The sequence below is a fragment of the Frieseomelitta varia genome, unplaced genomic scaffold (genome assembly GCF_011392965.1).
Source record: "Frieseomelitta varia isolate USP_RPSP 00005682 unplaced genomic scaffold, Fvar_1.2 scaffold_24, whole genome shotgun sequence".
Taxonomy (NCBI): domain Eukaryota; kingdom Metazoa; phylum Arthropoda; class Insecta; order Hymenoptera; family Apidae; genus Frieseomelitta; species Frieseomelitta varia.
Genome location: NW_025109968.1, coordinates 171,121 through 191,140, shown reverse-complemented (window position 1 = coordinate 191,140; position 20,020 = coordinate 171,121). Strand labels below are relative to the sequence as shown.

At 32.5% G+C, this 20,020-nt stretch overlaps 1 long non-coding RNA gene across 4 annotated transcripts in view; it reads left to right on the top strand.

Annotated features, from left to right (window-relative positions):
* The window catches only part of LOC122527948, a 39,066-nt gene that overhangs the window by 9,831 nt on the left and 9,215 nt on the right, over positions 1 to 20,020 (top strand). For all 4 annotated transcript variants that reach the window (XR_006306461.1, XR_006306462.1, XR_006306460.1 and 1 more), the window contains exons 2-4: positions 12,361 to 12,590; positions 15,773 to 15,777; positions 18,707 to 18,871. This is a non-coding gene — a long non-coding RNA (uncharacterized LOC122527948). The remainder of the gene's footprint in view (positions 1 to 12,360; positions 12,591 to 15,772; positions 15,778 to 18,706; positions 18,872 to 20,020) is intronic.

Below are 20,020 nucleotides of genomic sequence, written 5' to 3'. Positions count from 1 at the left end.
TTTTTTTTATTTGATTGTGGTATCAGTTATTGGCAATACCGTGGGAGAGAGTGATTTATTACATTAATTTATTATGTTAATTTAATTATTATATTGTATTATACGCGCTAATTTATCGAGCGATTTGCTTTCCTCGATAAATATTAGCAAATGGTGAAGTTTGTCGTCTGTTCAAATTATTACTTAGAAAAACGTTTTAGATTCAATTTCAACGAGGCATATTGCGTTTTACGTGTTCAAATTTCATGAACATTTTCATTTATGTTCTGGATATTCTTTTTTCTTCTTGTTATTCTGTTTACTTTCAGAATTACCTACTATTTTTTTTTTTCTAAAATCTTTATATTTTAAATGAACAATTTCAAGTAAATGCTGACTTTAAAAATATTTTCCGGGACAAATCTTTTGATTTGAGTGATTTTCAATATGGTTTGTATTTTTCTATTTATCTTGCGTCTTTTATGACTATTGTATCTTGAAGTTAAATTAGAATTAATATATCAGTTTGAAAAGTTACTGCGTTTCAAAAAGTACAGAGGAGAGCTGCACTCTCTTTCATTATCATCATTGTTATACCTTTTTACGTTTAAAGCAACGCTTCGAGAAGAGAAAACAATTGGGGAAAAGTTCTCCAGCTTTTTGCGGCGCATTTTTATATTAATTATCCGCTGCTTTATTTTCAGTCTGAACGTCATATTTCATCACAGTCGGTTTTATTGCGACCTGGAATTTTAACAACTTATTTGCTCGCGATAAAAAAAATAAAAGCGGTACAGCGGTACAATCGTGGAAAAGAGACGCGTTTGTTAAACGCGACTGATTTCTCCGAATTAATTTTATGCTTGAAATAAAATGGAAAGAAATTAGACTAATTAAACCGCGCAGCTAAAAATTGTGAATGAATTAACATTCATTTGTTCATTTACATTAGAAGATTTCCAAATAAATCTTCAATTTTACCAACTATTACAAATCTAATTACTAATTGGCGTATTTAACATTATTCCATTTTATAAATTATTTTCCACTGATTAATTAATTAATTATATAACAAGTACATAGATGACTATGTAGATATTTAACATTTTATAAATCATTTTCGATTCAATCATTTTAAAGAAATTTAACACGCAAATTCTGCAAAAATTTTCTTAAAGTCTTATGATAACGTTTTCTTTTCTTAAAGTCTTAACATTTATAAGAAATTGATAAAAAGAGACATTGTCACAAATATCCATTTCAAAAATTAAGCAAATAACTTTCGTCAATTCTTTTCTAATTTCTCTCATGAAGGCTCGAGAATTTTTAAATGTCCTAAAAGCGAACTCTTTTCGTCGAAGTTCGCCGACCAAACTCTGGTGTTTGACTTCGTTTGAAGCACCGAAACGCGCGACTCAAGAGCTTTCGACTCGATAAAAGTGTTTTGTCATTTTTATAAGGTGAGGAGGGGTGACACAAGGGTAGACAGATGAAAGGACGGACCACGATTCCCGAAGGATGGCTACCTGGTTCACGTGGGTGGTCCATTTTTGTTTTTCCTATTATTAACGTCGTTGATAGCTTGTTGGCACATAGACCGCCTTTCGGCTCGACCAAAAGAGCGCGAAAAACTTGACGAATTCTTTTACTTGAGAAGCTTACATCATACGAAAAGTATTATAAAAGTTTTGAAAATAATTTGATTATAATTTCATATAATCTTTCAACTACATTACTACTTTTAGCTAATATTTAGGGTAAAAATCATATGTTTATTAAAAAATATTTTTGCCAGGATTTTATGATTATTTTATTATATGGTTATTTATTTAATTATCTATTATATGATTATATGATTATTTTATTATAGATGATTCATTTACATAAAATTGTAGTACTGTATCAAATATTCAGAATTGGGAATTTTTGCTTAAATATCTAATATCTATGTCAATGAAAATCACTTTAATCACAAGGAATATATTATTTATGGATAGAATATTGAAAATAATATTTAAATAATACTGTATAATCCTTTAAAATATAATTCAGTTATCTGCCTAAAATCAGAAATGTAAATTTGTCGAAGGGAAAGTTAAAAGATCACCATCTTCTAACACGAAACGAAGAGTTGTTGCAAAAACGAAATTGAAATTTTGTAAAATTCCATAACGGTAAGCTTCAACGTTTCATCGTTCACTGTACGGTACAGTGGAAAAGTTCTGCAACTCTTAAGCAAAAATTTTTGATCTGTTTCCACAAATCGCTCAAACCTTCTGATCAGAAAAAAAATATATAAAATAAGAATATCTATCTTTTTCAATATTCTAACTTACAACCTAGCTTTTCAATTCCTCGCTATACGCGCTTCCAAGAAAAAGAAATCCTCCACGCTGAAGGCTGAACACAAATTTCACTGAAAAACCTCGAGTTTCACCTCCCGGATCCTCTCTTTTTCGATTTGCCCTAGAAAAATATCTGAAGAGCGCGCGGTAACCTAAATACCTGTCACGCGATTACAGTGAGTGGCATGGGGTTTGTTGTTTCAAGGCTTTGCGAAACAACAAAATCACCGACCGGCTGTGAAGTCAATGTTTCGCGGGATCAAAAGAAAATCAGGTGCATCCGCGGCTGGGTCACGTCCGAAAAACACGTCATCTCTCGTCTATCTTGTGGACCGACGTGAAAATCACGACACGAGACAGGAACACACGTCTCGTAAACGTTTCGCGTGTCATGGCATAAATTACGATTGAAGAGAATTTCGATTTTGTGGAAGAGTAGTAAGTTGCAAGTGTCAGTGACTGTTAAAAATATCTAAGCTAAGATGTGAAAATCTATCGTTCAAGCATGATGTCTCATTTTGAAGCCTCGACGTCACTTGTACCGCGAATTTGAAACAACAGTGCATCTTATCATCATAAATCTTGATTTACAAAAATTTAACGATATAATTCGTAATATGAAATGATATAATTTATAATAAATTATAATAAATTAATTATATATACAATTATAATAAATTAATTATAATAAAATAATTATTTTAATATACAGAATATGTAAAACAAAAACAAGAAAATCCGCATCCAACTGAAAAATCAAGAGATTGAAAATCTCTTTGTATATTACTAATTGAAAATTACTAAATTTCACTAAAATGATTTTGATCCCTAGATTAAAAAAAATTTCTCTTATGCTCGAATGTGGCCGATGCTCGAATCTTGAAATACCTAGACTGTCACCGCAACGAAAAGAGAAGAAACTAATCTTCGTATTCGAGGCTCTGAATATTTTCCTTTTCGAATGTTCCTGCTTTTCCACTCAGTTTTATATCCCACATTTCTTACTTGTCGCCTAGAAAAACAGGCAGCCAACCCGATGGACAAAGGTCAGTCTAAAACTGAAGTTGAAGAACAACTTACTCGCAGTTGTAAGTCGCGTAATCGACAAAATCCGTCTCGTTTGAATGCGAACGGCCAAGCAAGAAACCTGGTGAACCGTGGCCGAACGGCATTAAGTCCATACAAATCTTGACCCGTGACTTCGTAAATCGCTGTCACAACATTTGCGCGAGAGCAGAGCGTGAACCGCATTAAGCACCGGCCATAATCGGGACAAAACCAATTTCCCTGGACTGAGGAAACCCCGGTTCAGCGCGCATCTCCTCGAGTTTAGACGATCCTTTGCTTCCTCAGCACACACACACATACTTATCGTGGAATTTACCAATGCTCGAAGAATTTCTAAAGTATATATCAATTGAACAAACATAGATAAGTTTGATTATTTCTGAGTATCACGAGAATTGAGAAGATGACTATTTTTATTTCTTTTCCTTCTGGAAATATTGAATAACGTGTAGATACAGTTGCAACACAGGTACTTGAGATAGTTGTGTTGTAATTCTTTTTTGAATCAAATATGTGTTCGTAATTTCCGTATGATTTGGTATATTTTCTTCAACGACTATTTTCCAGTATTTCATTCAGTTCTTTAAGTTTATCATATATAAATTTCTTTGGAATGATTTGTTACACCTAATAATGCCGAATGTTTGTAGAAACTTCAAATTTAAGAAAATCGCACGAATATTCTGATTACAAGTTGATGTTAAAATAAGAAACAATGTCATATTTTTATTAACTTGTCAGAATTTCCTCATCTCAATAAATCTACTCGTAATTAATGATTGGGCAAAATTTAATAGATAGCAGGTATTTTGTCTATCAAAATCAAACTTCAAGTGAAAGACATTTCATGTACATCGACCTAATGTAAACTCATTTCCTCGATCCAATAAAAAAATGTCCCCGATAAAAAGAAAAAAAAGGAAAGAAAGAGAGCAATTTTCCAATCACTTCCACGATCCACTCTAACCAAGATTCATTCGATCGTCGGACGATTCTTTGCGACACCACGATCCTCGAGAACGTGCGACGAGTCTATTATTTTTGCCAGAGGGTTCGAAGGGGGTCTTCCTAGTGGTAGATAGGCCAACGGTCGATCTCGAGGGCCGCAAATCTGGGAAAAACCCGACGAGGCACGCACAGCACGTGACTCCTTCGAGGGCTCGGTCTGCACCGCCTCGAGCACGATAAAGCACACACGGTGTATCGTTTTTTAAGTGACTCAATCTCGTCCTGCATCCACTTACGCCTGGCCCTTCCTCCAATCGTTCTTCGACACTGTTTTCATCCCCGTGTAATTTCGTCGGAGCTCGAACGGGGTTGCAAAGCTTATGGCCGAGAATGATACCGCTCTTATTGCGTTTTGTGGCAAGAGATACAGACGCGTGACGTTGATCGAACTGAATCCTACACTCTTATGAAGGAGATAGGTGAGACGGTTCTAATTCCCATTTGCTTGAATGCATCCAACATGACATTATGAGGAATGACAGGACAGACGTTGGAGAGAATAATTCGCTTGGTTTTCATAATTAGGAGTCAATACAGAAATCAATCGGTCTTTGACGAGCATATTTGAATTACCGGACGTGAGTTTGTCAACAAAAGTTTTGCCTGTGAGGTACATAACATATTCTATTATTCGCAATTCTTGAGGCAAATCGAATATTTGTCGGGTTCAGAGCCTTTCCAACTGCCAAAATATAATCTTTTATGGTAATATCCTCGTGTGCATCGAGAACAATAGCATGTTCCTTCATGGGGAAATTAATTTTCTTTTGTTTTTCGAGTTACACTAGCGAATGAAGATGCTGGAGAAGACATGTCTTGAGGTGCATTAACTTTATCCATTGTATTAAGAAAGAGATTCCTGTACACAGGAATTTATCTTTCAAGTAAAAAGTGTGTAGAAATATACGTTTGCCACCCAATCGAGTTGTGATGCGACGGAGACAACACGAAATCACAACCGTTAGCACTACGTATAATCAGCATAACCTGTGGAACTAAACACGTCCTACCTTCACGCGTGTCAACACGATGTAATTCACTTTAATAAAATTCATTTGTAATACATTCAATTCGTTTAATAATACATAACCATATTTACTTAGCGTTAAAAATTTGTCAAAATTAAAAATCACGTAAAGCGATGATAAATATTGTTTCTCATTCGTCCTGCATTATCACACGCTACTTCGTCCTTCTGATACAAGTTTTATTTTTCAATACCCATTTTTTAATCGCGGTAACAGTTTCTAATGTTAATATTCCTGCAAAAACGAGTTATTTTTACCTGGAAAAACAACTATGACACAAACATTCCAAAGAACTTCGAACCTTTTGATATTCACGAGACAAAAATACCATGATAATTCAACTTTATCTACGCAACCACGTTATCTTCCCTATTACTATCTCAACTTCAGTGCGTCGTTGCCCCTCGGTGCAAAAACGTATAAGCAGCTGAAAAAGCTCGTCGAAAATCGTGGCTCTAGCCGGTTGTTTGCCATCGCGGAAAATCGGTAAATATTTGCAAGTAATAACCGAGTCACTGGCAGGATCAATAGAGCACAATTGCTCGGCGACGTCTGCCAGAGACCTCGGCGTCTCGTACCCTCGAATCGTTTGCGCAAACTTTTTAACGCTGTACTTCACAGTTGTACACCGAGTAGAATTATTCCAACAATTTGTCTTTCTATTTTCTTCCTCTGTCTTTTTCCTTTCCATTCGGAGAAACTCTGAGTAAGTTTCGACGAGAACGATGAAACATCATTATAAGATAATCTCTTTTTGGGAATATTTGAACAGGATCGCATGATTTATAATCTTGTTTGTGATCATGATTTATAATCTTCTCGAATAATACAATGATTGTTGTGTTACATGATAATATCGGCCATCCGTTTTTCACGGATGTAGTTGTATAATCAACAAATGTTGAAGAAATCCTCGTGAATTGTCATTGAGAATACACCTAATAATAAATAAATGATGAATTTTTGATTTGACTGGATTTTATTTCTCTATTCTAAACACAAAATAAAATTGGATACCTGAAACTTTTGTTACACTGTAATCATCTGTGACTCATGATGTCAAATATTCCCTTTAACTGATATTAAATTTTTCTTTAACTCACTTAAAAATTATCGCTCATACTATAGAATGACAAAATTATACCTAGATACAAGGGATTACTGCTATTATTATATACCACTAAGCAGGAATATTTATTACATGAAATTTCCACTTCTAATCTTCAATCAAGTAATAAAACAATTTTGACAATACCGTGTTTGTCATCGTCGAAAGTTCGTCAAATAGATAGCAAATATAGTCATTTAGTAACGTAATGAAAAACACAAGATACAGTATAAAATATATAACTCACTAAAGTGACAATTGAGAATAATAGTACCATAAATCAAGTGACTCAGAAGCTGAAAGTTACAACTAGTGACAATTCATTCATTGACACTCACGGACACTTTTCTTTTACAAATTTCTGTTTTGTCAGGCACGAATGAGGCCCAATTAGTCACTGGGAAATGAAGCTTTCCTATTCTTTCTCGTAAACAACATTATCTTGTTTAATGTCAAAGTACCGCGGATAGTGTTTATCTCAGGGTGAAAATCTTTTCTTTCCACAATGCTTTACCAATTTCGTCATCCAGTTTCCTCTTAGAATAAACAGAAATTGTTAAACACACTTCTTAGTTTCTAATTTTCTCGCATTTGTCGTTTGTCGAGTTAGGTTGTTGGTAAATGAGTATTTGAAAAGTGTGTAATTATAACAAGGAATTCTTAATCCTTTTGTTTTTCTTTGGAAGTTGTAGAATTCTTTATTTTCTAACTATGAAAATAACAGTCGTTGATAATAGTTTGCAGGCAATACAGTAAGTTACTTTTTAACAATATTCTTTGTTGAAAATAAAGAAATAAATAATCGTTGAACATAAGAAGAGTGATTAATACATTTGGATGATTGTTGTTGGAAAATTTCTTTATAAGGATACTTTTATAACGTGGACTATATTTATACAATCTGTATTATTATATTAATATAATCTATATCTATACACTCTATATTAATAATCTACATTTATACAGTCTATATTTTAAGCAATTGTTCAACACTTTTCGAAGAAAAGAAAATTTACCACCTGTGAAAAATAACAAATCATTGGTCTTAAATATATGCTTTACAACGTACTTTAATGTTTTATATCTTTTGTGTAAATTTTAAATAAGAGTAATTAAATTCTTTGATAGGAGTAAATAAATTCAATTGAGTAATTCGACGACCGATAGTTGTCATAATCAATATCTATTGAAAGAAATTTGTTGTACGATAGGTCAACGATTAATTAAAACAGATCATAAACTAACAAAAAAAAAAAAAAAAAGAAATGAAACGATCACTAACACGTTAAGAAAACAGGTGTATACCATCGTGCAAACATCGATTCAGAGAATCTGTATATACATTCCAGTAAACATTTCTTTATAAATATTTGATCGCTAATATTGAACATGTTTAATGTTCCCATCTTCATTAGTTTCATGTTGTGCGCTTTTATTTCCACAAGTCTTGCAAGCACCTTTAATCAACCAACTTGCAACATATTTGCCCCGCTAGCATTATTTACAATTTTCAACGTGTAATGTATCATACGCTTGCAAACAGAAAGATATTACATTATTACAAAGATAAGACTGCTAACGTTGTTTCTTGTCATTTTGTAATTTTATTTTTTTATCCTTATCTTATATTATAAAATCCTTATATTATAAAAAAAAATGATATCACTGATTTATAATTAAACTTGTTTTCAAGTCCTGTAGATACAACAGTAAATGAAATGACTGTTGTTCAATTAATCTATTAATCGAAGTAGAAGAAACCAACCATTAATCAACCGGAGGAAGAACTTTGTAATGTACAGAATGCAACGTAGCCTGGACTAAAAATTCGAGACGTTCAAAACATTTGTGGCTGGCGGAATGACCATACGATAAGCTCCTTAATTTTAAAATTATAAATAATTCGAGTAAAAAATTCGGAATTCTGAGCAAATGAGATAACTACCGGCGATAAGTGCAATTAAATTCGTATTACAGCAAAGTTCTATCTTTTTTTTTTTTTTTTTTCCTGTTCGAGGAAACGAACGGTCGAAGATTTTTCGATATTTTCCAACGAGAAAGGGCGATTCACTCTCGCGAGGCGCGTTGTATAAAAGCAGCACGCTTCGGAATCGATTGTACAAACAAGAACGTCGGTGGTGTGTACGCACCCTCAGCCCCTCGGCTGCCCGATCTTTCGTTAAATTTCCGTTTCATCGTTTCTGTGCAAACGTACCGCGAAAGGTAAAAGTTTTAAGCAGGCCATCAGGCCAAACCTGAAAAACGTTTGATTTTCGTCGCGTTCCTCTTCCTCGTGTATCTCACCCCCTCTCCACCATCCCTCTTTCCGAACACGCCGATACTTCCTACGCCCGGTCGAAAACACCATTTCTATTTAATTGACGAGAAACGGATAGAAACGAAACGGATAGAAAAACTTTCCTCCTCTCGTGTTTGCGTTTTAGTCTCTCCTTTTCTTTCTTCTTCTTTTTTTTTTCTTTTTTCGAAAAATTCTTTCTCGGCTCGTGTCTCGACTCGTTTTATTTATTCGATGTCTGGCGATAACAGTATCGCCAAATTTCATGCAAAGCTTCAAATATTTGTTTTTTTATTCAATATTCTGTCATTAGTAGATTGTGAATTGTGTCGAGACTGTGAATTGAAGGTATTTTTTATTTTAGTTTCCTTGGGAGGAGGGAGGAAATTTGTTAGAGTAGTAGTAGGTATGTTAGTGTTTGAATTTGATCTTTTATAATTTAGATAGAAAGTATTTATACCATAAACTATATTTTATGCATACATTACTTCATGATAATAATGCAAAAAGTTCTTGAATAATTTTATTCTTTAATTAATAAATACAATATCATATAGGTATTATATTAACTTACATAAATAATAATTTGAACAGAAATTAATTAATACGTTTTTTATTGGATGTCTCTGTGTTTTTCTGCTAGAGATTATTTTCTTGTCGTAATTGCAAATATATTTTAATTCATTTCATTTGTTTTTCCATTGATAAAAATGGAAATTGGTAAAAATCCGCCGAAACGACCGCTGACAAGATGCATATTCGTGACATATTGCTTTAGAAGCTTCGAACAGGAAAAATCAATAAATCATATCACAGAAACAATGAAAAATATCAGTGAAACGTATGGAGAAGATACTGTACAGTTTCGCATCTATCAAAAAAATGGCTCCGAAAATTTCGAGACTAGGAGATTTTACAGTAAAAAATTGTAGACAAAGATAATTTGCAAGCGAAAATTACCATAAATCGTCAAATCACTAGAGAATTTGCGAAATTGAAATTTAACGTTTTTCAAACGGTGAAATTTATTTAGAATAAAATTCTACTGAATACGTCGACGTATCTCTTCAAAATCAATGGATTTATTCTATTTTTCGTCGAGCGTGTGTAAAAATTGTCAAGCGTGTAGCACGAAAGGAAACAGCGATCGATGAGCATAGCCGAAAGAGATATAGCAGGTGTTGGATGAGCGTGGCCGATCAAACGGCTCAAATTGGCAGCGATTTCTCGACTGACAACTCACCCACCCCCTCCCCCCTACCCCACTCCTGCCATTTCAGTCAATTTTAATAATATCACCCCGTTCGGTACGCCTTCGTGCACAATGACTCGCACGATTTTACGACGGCTTTCAATTATCCGGGGAACCATACTCCCACGGGCCGCTGCCCTCGCGAAATATCGATCCTCGTGCTCTCGACTGCGTGGCTGCCGGAAGTGGGTGGAACGAGGAATTACGTTACGAAGGCGAGACTCGACGATAATCGCCGCTGCACTTTTCGAGGCCGTACTTGCATGCCGTGGAAATATGTAGATCGAAATTTTATATAATTACGGTGGAGTTTATCGCGATGAGAAGAAAAGGGGGTGGCAGTTGCGCGAAACGTTTAACCCTTTTCGTGTCAATTTGACACATTTTTTTCTTGTAAAATGTTGTATTATTTTATTTAATAGGTTATGTCATTTATTATTTTTCGTATAAAACGCATTACATTATTTTGGTAGGTACAGAGGTGATATTTATATTTAATATAAATTTTATTTAATATAATTATATTTAATACGTTACGTCATTTATTATTAAATTAATTTTTTTTGCGAAGTTATAATAGCTTAAATAAAACAATTTTTCATCAATATCAGTTCTAATTTTTGTCTCTTGTATTGCAACTATGAATTTTGAAAGTTTAAGTTCAAATTCGTTGCTGAAAATTCAGTTACAAAATCGAGGGAAATCAGCTTTCGACCTACTTCCTTCCTCTTAAATCCCCTATTAAATGCACGTATGTTTCCAGCCACCAATCACCTCAAAAAACCCAAGAAGCCATGGAAACTTAAGAAGATCAGGAAAAAATTGTTTGCAATTGTTTTGTAAACCCTTAAGGATCGATCGCGCAGTTCAACACGTGTGCACGAAACTCATCATGAGGTCAGACGAATGCGCACAGGATTATTCGTCGGAAAGGAAAAAGGTTTCGGAGAAGGAATTATCCCAAAATATCTACGTAAACTTTGAAATTATGCAGGAATCGCGACACATGGTCGGCCGCGGGACCGCCATCTCGTCTGGCAGATAATCGCTGCATTACGAGTGTTCGCTAGGAAGATAAATTCCCGCTGAATCCCCATGCCCGTGCAGTAAACCGTTGGTAAAAAGTACCTGGGTGGGCAGGTAGCGAAAGGAAACATAGAGCGGTTCTCGTACGAACGAACGTGCGAACGGAAACTTAAAATCCTGCCATAAAGCGATAATCGATTTACGATGGCGGCGCTTTAGCACAGTCGTACCCTGGCAAGGCGGCAAGGAGAAAACGGAAGAAAAATCGCAGAGACGTGGATTTTTCTTTCCTTTCCTTTTCCTTCCCCTTTTTGGCTCCGATAGATAATAAAGCTCAATGCGACGCAACTAGCAGGCGGCTAGCATAAAAGGAGCCTGGTGATTTTTATAGTTACGTGCGTTGAAACTTTCTAACTAACGATTTGCATTTGGAATTTTCTTTTTTTTCTTTATTAATAAATAATTAATAAAAAAAAGTGGGATCGTGTGATCGATGAGAAAAGAAACTTCGAAGTTTGACACTTGAACGTTTGTAATTAAGGGTACAACAATAACCCTTTGCGCTGGAAACTGGTTCGTGGACCATAACCGTATACAATAATTCGTCGCTTTCTCTTTCTTTCGAACTCGTCGGTATGATATCACTGGGTAGAAATTATTAAGAAGTAATAAACTTGTCATTTATTTGAACCTCGGTTACATTTAAATAGACTTAAAACTGAGAAAATGTTGCAATTTGGGACAAAAAGTTCTCGACGTGCGTCATTCCAGCGCAAGAGATTAATACTTCTTATTGTATCAGTCTTTTTCTCTACCATTGAGTAACTTTTTTAAAAGAAAGGGTGCTAATATTTTTCTCACTTTCAGGTGATTAATAAAAATAGATCTACAATTGAATAAATATTATATTAATATTATATTATATTAACAATTGATAAATATCGATATCGAGTGTTATATTGAAAATTAATATAAAAGTCCAATCCAACTGACTGAAGTTTGACGTTTAAAGATTATCTGCCAAATTTTTCAAAATCGTATTGTCGCTCTGTCTGTTCCCTGCCATTAAATTGCTTTTATGAGAGAAAAAGCACCAATATTGAGACTAGAGGGAGGAAGAGTTCAATAGCACCAAGATCGTTTTATCATAGCACATTTCTCAGTTTCTATCTAAGCTTGGCTCGAGATAATGTTTTGCTATCATCGCCCACACCGATGGTATCCATATATCGAGCCTTTTACTGTTTCAGACGATCTTCGTGAGAGAGGCTGTGCACCAAAGACAAACAGCCATACACAAGAATAACATCTTTCACGTTCCGCTAATCACAACACTCGGAGCGGGCTGTAGAAGTCGTAGAAGCGACGATGGAAAAACATAGCGCCGTCGTGGTTCGGACCAATGGAAAAATTATAGCCACTGTCGGATGGTTAATGAAGTGGGCCCACGAGTACGGGAATTATTTTTGTTCAAAACATAGTACGAACATAGTAATTACAAATAAGAATTTATTTATGCTGATTTAACTTCCACTTATTCGTCCTTTTATACTTCGAATCTAATCTAATCTCACGTAAGTAGCTATATTTCATTGAGTCTGTATTATAATTTTCATTTATTATTACTTCTACAATATTACTATTTCATTTATCATATTTATGCGAACTTTCACTTATTCTGGAATTAAATCTTTCATTTTTAATTTTACATCTATATATATTTTCTGCAATATAGATGTAAAAGAATTTTAGTTGAATTTTGTCGTATGTTGATACGATATTTAGGACTATGTTACTGTTTGATTTTTGAGAAATGTTTCATAGTTTAATGCTTAAATAAAACACGTTATTTGAATTTTATGTAACTATCCTTTCATTCACAGGTCTTAAGACAAAATCAAAGATGCCATTCGAGCTAATTATCATATAAAAATTTCTCTTTAGTCGAATTTCATTCACATATATTTTTCACTGTAATTATCATTATATTTCAATGTCAATGTAATATTAATTATATCTCTGGCACATAATTGATTTATTAATTTAAATTTTTAAATTTAAAATTCCCATGAAAGATGTATAAAAATGAGTTGCAAAATCAAGATGATGTTAATACTAAATCTACTAAATACTGAATATTAATACAGACATATCGTGACAACTTGAAGTTCTTTAACAAAAGAAAGAAACAAATCATCCACAGTTCTGTTGATGTACATTTTGTTTTATTAAAATCTCAAGAATATATACGTGTACATATGGTTATTTATTAAAACAATTCATTCGAAAAGATGTGATACTTAACTATTCAATATTCATCCTCTTTGTGTATGTATAACGTCTAAACATATGATAACTCAACATAGTGAAACCGGTGACAATTATTTTGCCACGTGTTTGAAACATATTGTATTATATTATAATAGAGTTAAAAGAAATGGTAGAAGTAACGCAAAATTCTACGCAACATTCTTACAGTTTACAGTTACTCTTAACTTAACGAGTTAGGGATATTCGGTAAAAAGGACACTTTTTTAGTGCAAAATTACTCTCCGATCGGTTATTCGATTAAAAAATACAATGGGGACCTGAGCGTTCAGCGCGATTTTAATGGCACTTTGAGAATATAGCTGATCGAATAATTACGGATGCGTAGTGCGTTTCAACTATGCACACGGTGTATAATACAGGCCACGATATAGTCAAATTGCAAATTATTGTAGTATCCTCGACAATGAACTTTTAGCATAGATTAAATTATATATATAGATGAGATATTATTGATTTTGAGAAATTGACAGTGTGCTTGAACTGTACGATAAAAGATTTATCTTACTTATAAAGAATAATTGATGTATTTACGATATTTCTATTTGAATGTGAAATAGACTACTAACCATTTTCTTTTTTAGTATATGGAATTCTAAAATACAGTTACTTTTTAGAAGATTTTCATAGCTTTTCAACATGAAGTAAAATATAGTAAATGCTAAAAGCTTTTCACAGTTCTTCGCAGGATATAAAATTGAAATTTACTATGTTTCAGACTGACATGAAGATTTTCGAATTTCATATAATAAAAAAAGAATAATCAATAGTATTTCGTGCATATAAATAGAAAAACTGGAAATGTAATAGCTATTATTTTATCAAATTAAAAAAGAAGGTAGACAAATATATCGAATATCTAAAAATATCATAAAGAATGACTATGTATTGAACATTTCTTGGCTAAGGTTTCAGATTTTTTTATATAATTACACTTCTGTCAATTTCCTGACACTATGATTATTATAATTTTCCTATATCCTGGCTTGTACTACTGGCTGACTATATATGTGATTTTACATTTGATGTAAAAATCCTAATTACATTGAGTCGTGCGATCGTTAAGTACTCTATTTAAGTATACGTGAGTTATAGTTATTCTACATATTTTACTGTAGGGTAATTTGCAAATGAGATGGACCACATGGAATTTAAATATTTAAAAAATACTGAATATCATATACACTGATCCATATAGACTGCGAGCACAGTACATAAAAATATACAAAATATCTAAAATAAATTACTATATCGTTCAGCGAATGAAATGAACGGAACTTGGGTTTCCTTTAATTGTTTTCTAGAAAATTTGCACAAGCAAATCTGTAGTATAACATCTTTACAAATAGATAAATAAAATTTTAGAGTATCGTTTAGTTTTCTCTGTTCCATCATAATGAATCATTTCGTTTTTATTAAACTGATTCATTATGTATAATTACATGAATATGTAATTCTTGTAAACAGACAAAAAATTATTTAGAGATGAAAAATGTTCGTGAAAATTTGAGAAATATTGATCAAGTTTATCTCTATCAGAATTACCCTACTACCCTCTGTAATCTATTTCTCTTTGTTTTTCTTAATTCATTAATTGAAATATCTTATATATATATATATAGTAGAATAATTATTGTGCTATATAGTCATTCTTTAAAAATTAAATAAAATACTTCACGATATTTCATACGATCCTATATAAACATTATACAATTTTCACGTGAAATATCTGTATTATTTCAATAACATTTCAGATTACAGAGAGAGTTAATTGTGTTCAATTGTTCTATAGTTCTATATCGTTGAAATATGCTCGAAACGAGCGCAAGGCTTGGCAAACGATTTAATTCCTAAAAAGTGGAATGAAAATTATTCTATTTAAAGCAAAAAAAGAAAGAAAGAACAAAAAAGATAAATAAACGATACTCGACCTCTCTCTAAAATTACGGAGTACGATAAAACAGAGTATATAATAGCGTTTGCTTAAAAAATTGTCCGCCGAATCGGTGCAATTCAAATGGCAATTTCGCCGGGAAAAAGCAGCCATCGATTACCCGTGAATCGAATTCCAGCGAATTTGAATAAAAGATCGGCTGTCAATTCCCGCCATTTCAATCTGATCAAATTTCGCGTATCGCTTAGTTTCTGCAAACTAACAAACTCGAAACAATTCATGGAGTACATGCACACACACACGCGCGCGCACAGAGAGAGAAAGGAAATAAAAGATATTAATCACTCGCTACTGGTTAATGCTAGATACAGTCATAATGATCGATTGTTCTCCATTCAAACGTCACACGTCTGTTAAAGCCTACGAAATATCTCCGATAGCCAACGTATTTTTACGATTCGTGAAATCGTGCAAATTTTTATGGGCACACCCCCGTTATACGAGTCTAATCATCGAGAACTATACGTTCGAAAACCTCTTTACGAAAATAGAATACGCTGCTATTGCAAGTCTTGGACTCGAAAAGATATTAAAAGTAATAATATTGATAATACATATATAGGTATTTACAATATCGTGTTGCACAAGTCTGGGTTAAATTGCTTAAAACAATTAGAAAATCTTTATAATCGTTAAATTTTGATCATTAAATTTTCCATTGATTAATGTAGCTTGTATCTAAAGAATGGATTTTCATGCATTCGTGAAAAATTTTAGAAATGCAAAAATGTAAATGAAAATAATACGAAAAAATATTTAAATTGTAATGTGTCTTACTAATAATTTGTAATAAGTGAATTGATTTTTTTACCTAAGTTGTAATTTCTTAATTATGTGCATAATCTACAGTCTAATTATATTATTATCAGTCTACTACATAGTCTAGTTTGTTCTTATCAAGTAGATATATATTCCACTTTAAAAAAAAAAGAACCAACAAGTTCTTTATTATATTTTAATTCGAAACTTCACTTCGAATATACGAATAAGAGTATGGCGCTAAAAATATAACCATTCACGCTTACAACTTTGATTATACTTATCCGAAAGACGAAAAATCGAAGAATGAACTCGCTACGAAATTTTTAACAGATCGATTGATTTTCTAATTATTTTGAGCATCGAAATTGAGCTCAACCACCATGATTTTCTTTGCAAATAATACGCTCTTTCATTTTTATGTATAGGATATCAAAAAATAGAAAGTAAATTTCACGAACGCTCAAGGATGAAAATAATGTATCGCATCGTTTACGAAAATACTGCCTTTTACAAGGAGCTGCGGCCCTTAAACTATATAATATTTTTTACGTGCACAGTGTACGTGTGTTTTATATATTGTTTAATTGTAAATAGATAACATGAGAGACAGAATCTCTGTAGAAAATCGTAGTATATATTGCTAATCGATTAATCTATAATTGTTAATCCTCGTTTACAAGAAGAGCACTAATCCCTAAGTGGATATTCAATTCAAATTAATCCCTTTGCAATGACGGATTATAAAATTAAATAAAAAGAGTTTAATGTAAATTAAATTTAATCACTTCTCGATTAAAAAACAATTTTTACCGTGCAAACCACATTTTATTCCAAAAATCTTCAATTGACGAGACAATTTAGTTATTATAACACAATCGTTACGATATTATAATTAAGCTGTTCCAGTGACGGAAAATTTTGACAAGAAGAATATATTTGTGCGATATAAGTCATTTTTGATAGAGAATGACTTACGATGAGATACAATGAGATTAATTAAAATCACAGCAAAGGAATTAATCGCGTTACTATGTACAATGATGTATTTTCATGTTCATAAAAAAATATATCTTCCCGGTATTACCAACTACCAATCCTGGAACGAGGCTTTTTCAAAGATTGCGGAGTATACCTATACAAAACTTGGTATGAAAATTTCGCGAAAATACATTGCGCTCTCTTGAGATTCTGCGATCGAGACGATTTTGATGAAATATTGATAAAAGAAATAGAAAGACCACCTTCAACAAATAATAATACGAATACAACGAAAACGAGTTAACCCATTCGCGTCATGAATCTACCATGACATTATCGGTTAATTTATGGGATTTTTTATATATCATTAGGCAACGAATTATCTCGTCAGATTATTTTAGCCTCGAAAAAATTTAAACATGATTTTCCACTGGAAGAAACAGTTACTTTCTCGTCTAAATCTTCATCAGTAAAATCAATAAATATTTAAATATCTTCGAAGCTGAAATACCCTAATTAATATAATGTATATCATGCAAAGTCTACTGTGATTATCATATGACGCGAAGAGGTTAACGTAATCTCAAATAATACTCAACATGATCGAGTTTTTGAACAAATTGATCAAACGGAGAAATCAATGTTTAAGAATGATAATAAAAATTCATTACCAAGCTTTTGCGAAATAATTGATCGAATAGCATTCTATCAAAAGAATATTTCTGAATTGTCGAGAATCTCTTGTGAGGGAAGATTCAAACGAATACTCTATGCGCTGTTGATTCGCTCGAAACAAAAAGAAGACCGACGTACGTAACCCAATTACGTCAACTTTGTTCTTAGGCCAGCCATCAGCTAATCTTCAATCAACCAGCTGAACACGCGAACTTATCGATCAGCCCCCTCTATTGTAAACGTTAATCAGTGAAAAATATAATTCGATCGTGTCATAGTTTCATCCCTCGTGGTTCCGAAATCAATATACTTAAATTCGATGATCGTTTTCATTTGAGAATTTAACTGGTGTCGGTTTGAACCATTGGGGACTAATTTTGGAACTTGCAATTTATTACTAATCGTGCTACGTAGAACACATTTAAAAGAAAAATACAAAATACACTCAATTATCCTAAATTTTAATAATCTAACACAAATTATCACAGTCATCTCTAACTCAATTTAATTCACAATTTAATCTTAACTGGTATTATGAGGCCACTGGAGATTAATTTTGGAATTTTTTGTTTAATTTAATTTATTTTTATCACAAATCTTTATCGCGAAGAACATAAATATAAAATACAATTGATTATTCTAAATTTTAATAATTTAACATAAATTATCGTAATCATGTATTCCTTAAGATACGAAATACTTGAATACTTGTAAATTTGCTTGTAATCAAAAAAATATTTCAATTTCAATTTCAATTATATTCCGTATTGAATAATTCAAATTATTTCATATATTATTTTAATCATAATTTACTATTTTAATAATTTTATTTAAACATGAATTATTTTATTTTCAGTATTACTTAGTACTTACATTTTTATATTTTGTTTCATTTTTAGCACTCTCAATTCCACGATGAACCACTAGGGATGAAAATATATACTTGTTCATGCAAAAATTCATTCAACAAATCTAGTAAACTGGATAGGCACGTTTGACGGCATAATAAGAAGCTTTTCAAGGAACCGTGTTTTCAAAAAATTGGGACGAATGAACCATCACAGGTAAGATTACGAATCGGTATTATCAACCCTCAAACAATCAAGAGATTATGCTCTCATTATTTTAAATTATTAATCTCTTTACTGAAATTTATGACACAAAGAGAATACGTAAATATTTAAAATTAAAATAAATTACGATTATTCAAGGGTTGAGGCACGAAGGCTCCACAATTTCCCAAGTTTTCCCAACCCTAATTCTATGTACAATATTCCTCAATCCTCAACAGAAACCTTAAGTACGTTTAACCCTGTGTAAAGAATACAAAAATTTCTGCAGTTTGTAATGTAAATTATACTATAGAAATCTTCGTATTCTCTTTTCGTCAAAAATCAACCACGACATGATATTCAAAGAAACAACTGTAAAAGTCATTCAACAAATTTATCACGCAATCATATAACAGATTTTAATTTCTTATTAATGAAACAAAATTTTGTTTAGATTTTTCAAACTCGAGTAATTTTAATGGAGGACATTTTCAAAAAGATTGATTTCTTTTCGATTATTTCTTCTCATTACTCCGAACCTATTCTAAGATACTTTTTATTACTTCAAAATTTTTTTCTTTTTTTCTTTTTTGACAAAAGATGACACAAACTTAGAGAGCTTGACGCTCTTTTGAATCATCGTTAACGATTTTTGGCTCCTTTTCTCCTACGTGAAAATTTGGAAGAATTAGTCTAATGTCATAGACAACAATTTTGATTCTGTCATCCACTAACTATCCACTAATTAAGCGTTCACATTGGCGAAAAATTCGTGAACACTTCAGTTCAAAATACAGAATCACGAATTCTGTCCTTTGCCACTACGAGACCAGTTTGAATTCTTAGCAAGATCTTTCGAATGTCTAACTTAAATATTATCTAATTACACACTCGGTTTAATATTGAATTTCAGAACTTCTACACGAATACGGGTTCCTCTATGTTTCTTTCAAGTCAATGCCCCAGACATCGATTTCAAAGTTGACCAACGAATCCAAACATTCATTCTAAATTCTCTTGCCGAACCATTTCAACACCCCAATACCTTTCCAACTGCTTTAAACTCTGTATTTTTATCACTCAAACCTACATAAGTTTGACAAATCCAATGTCTCAAATCTCAATTCGTACGCATTTTCACATTCTCCCAAAAAATGGCAA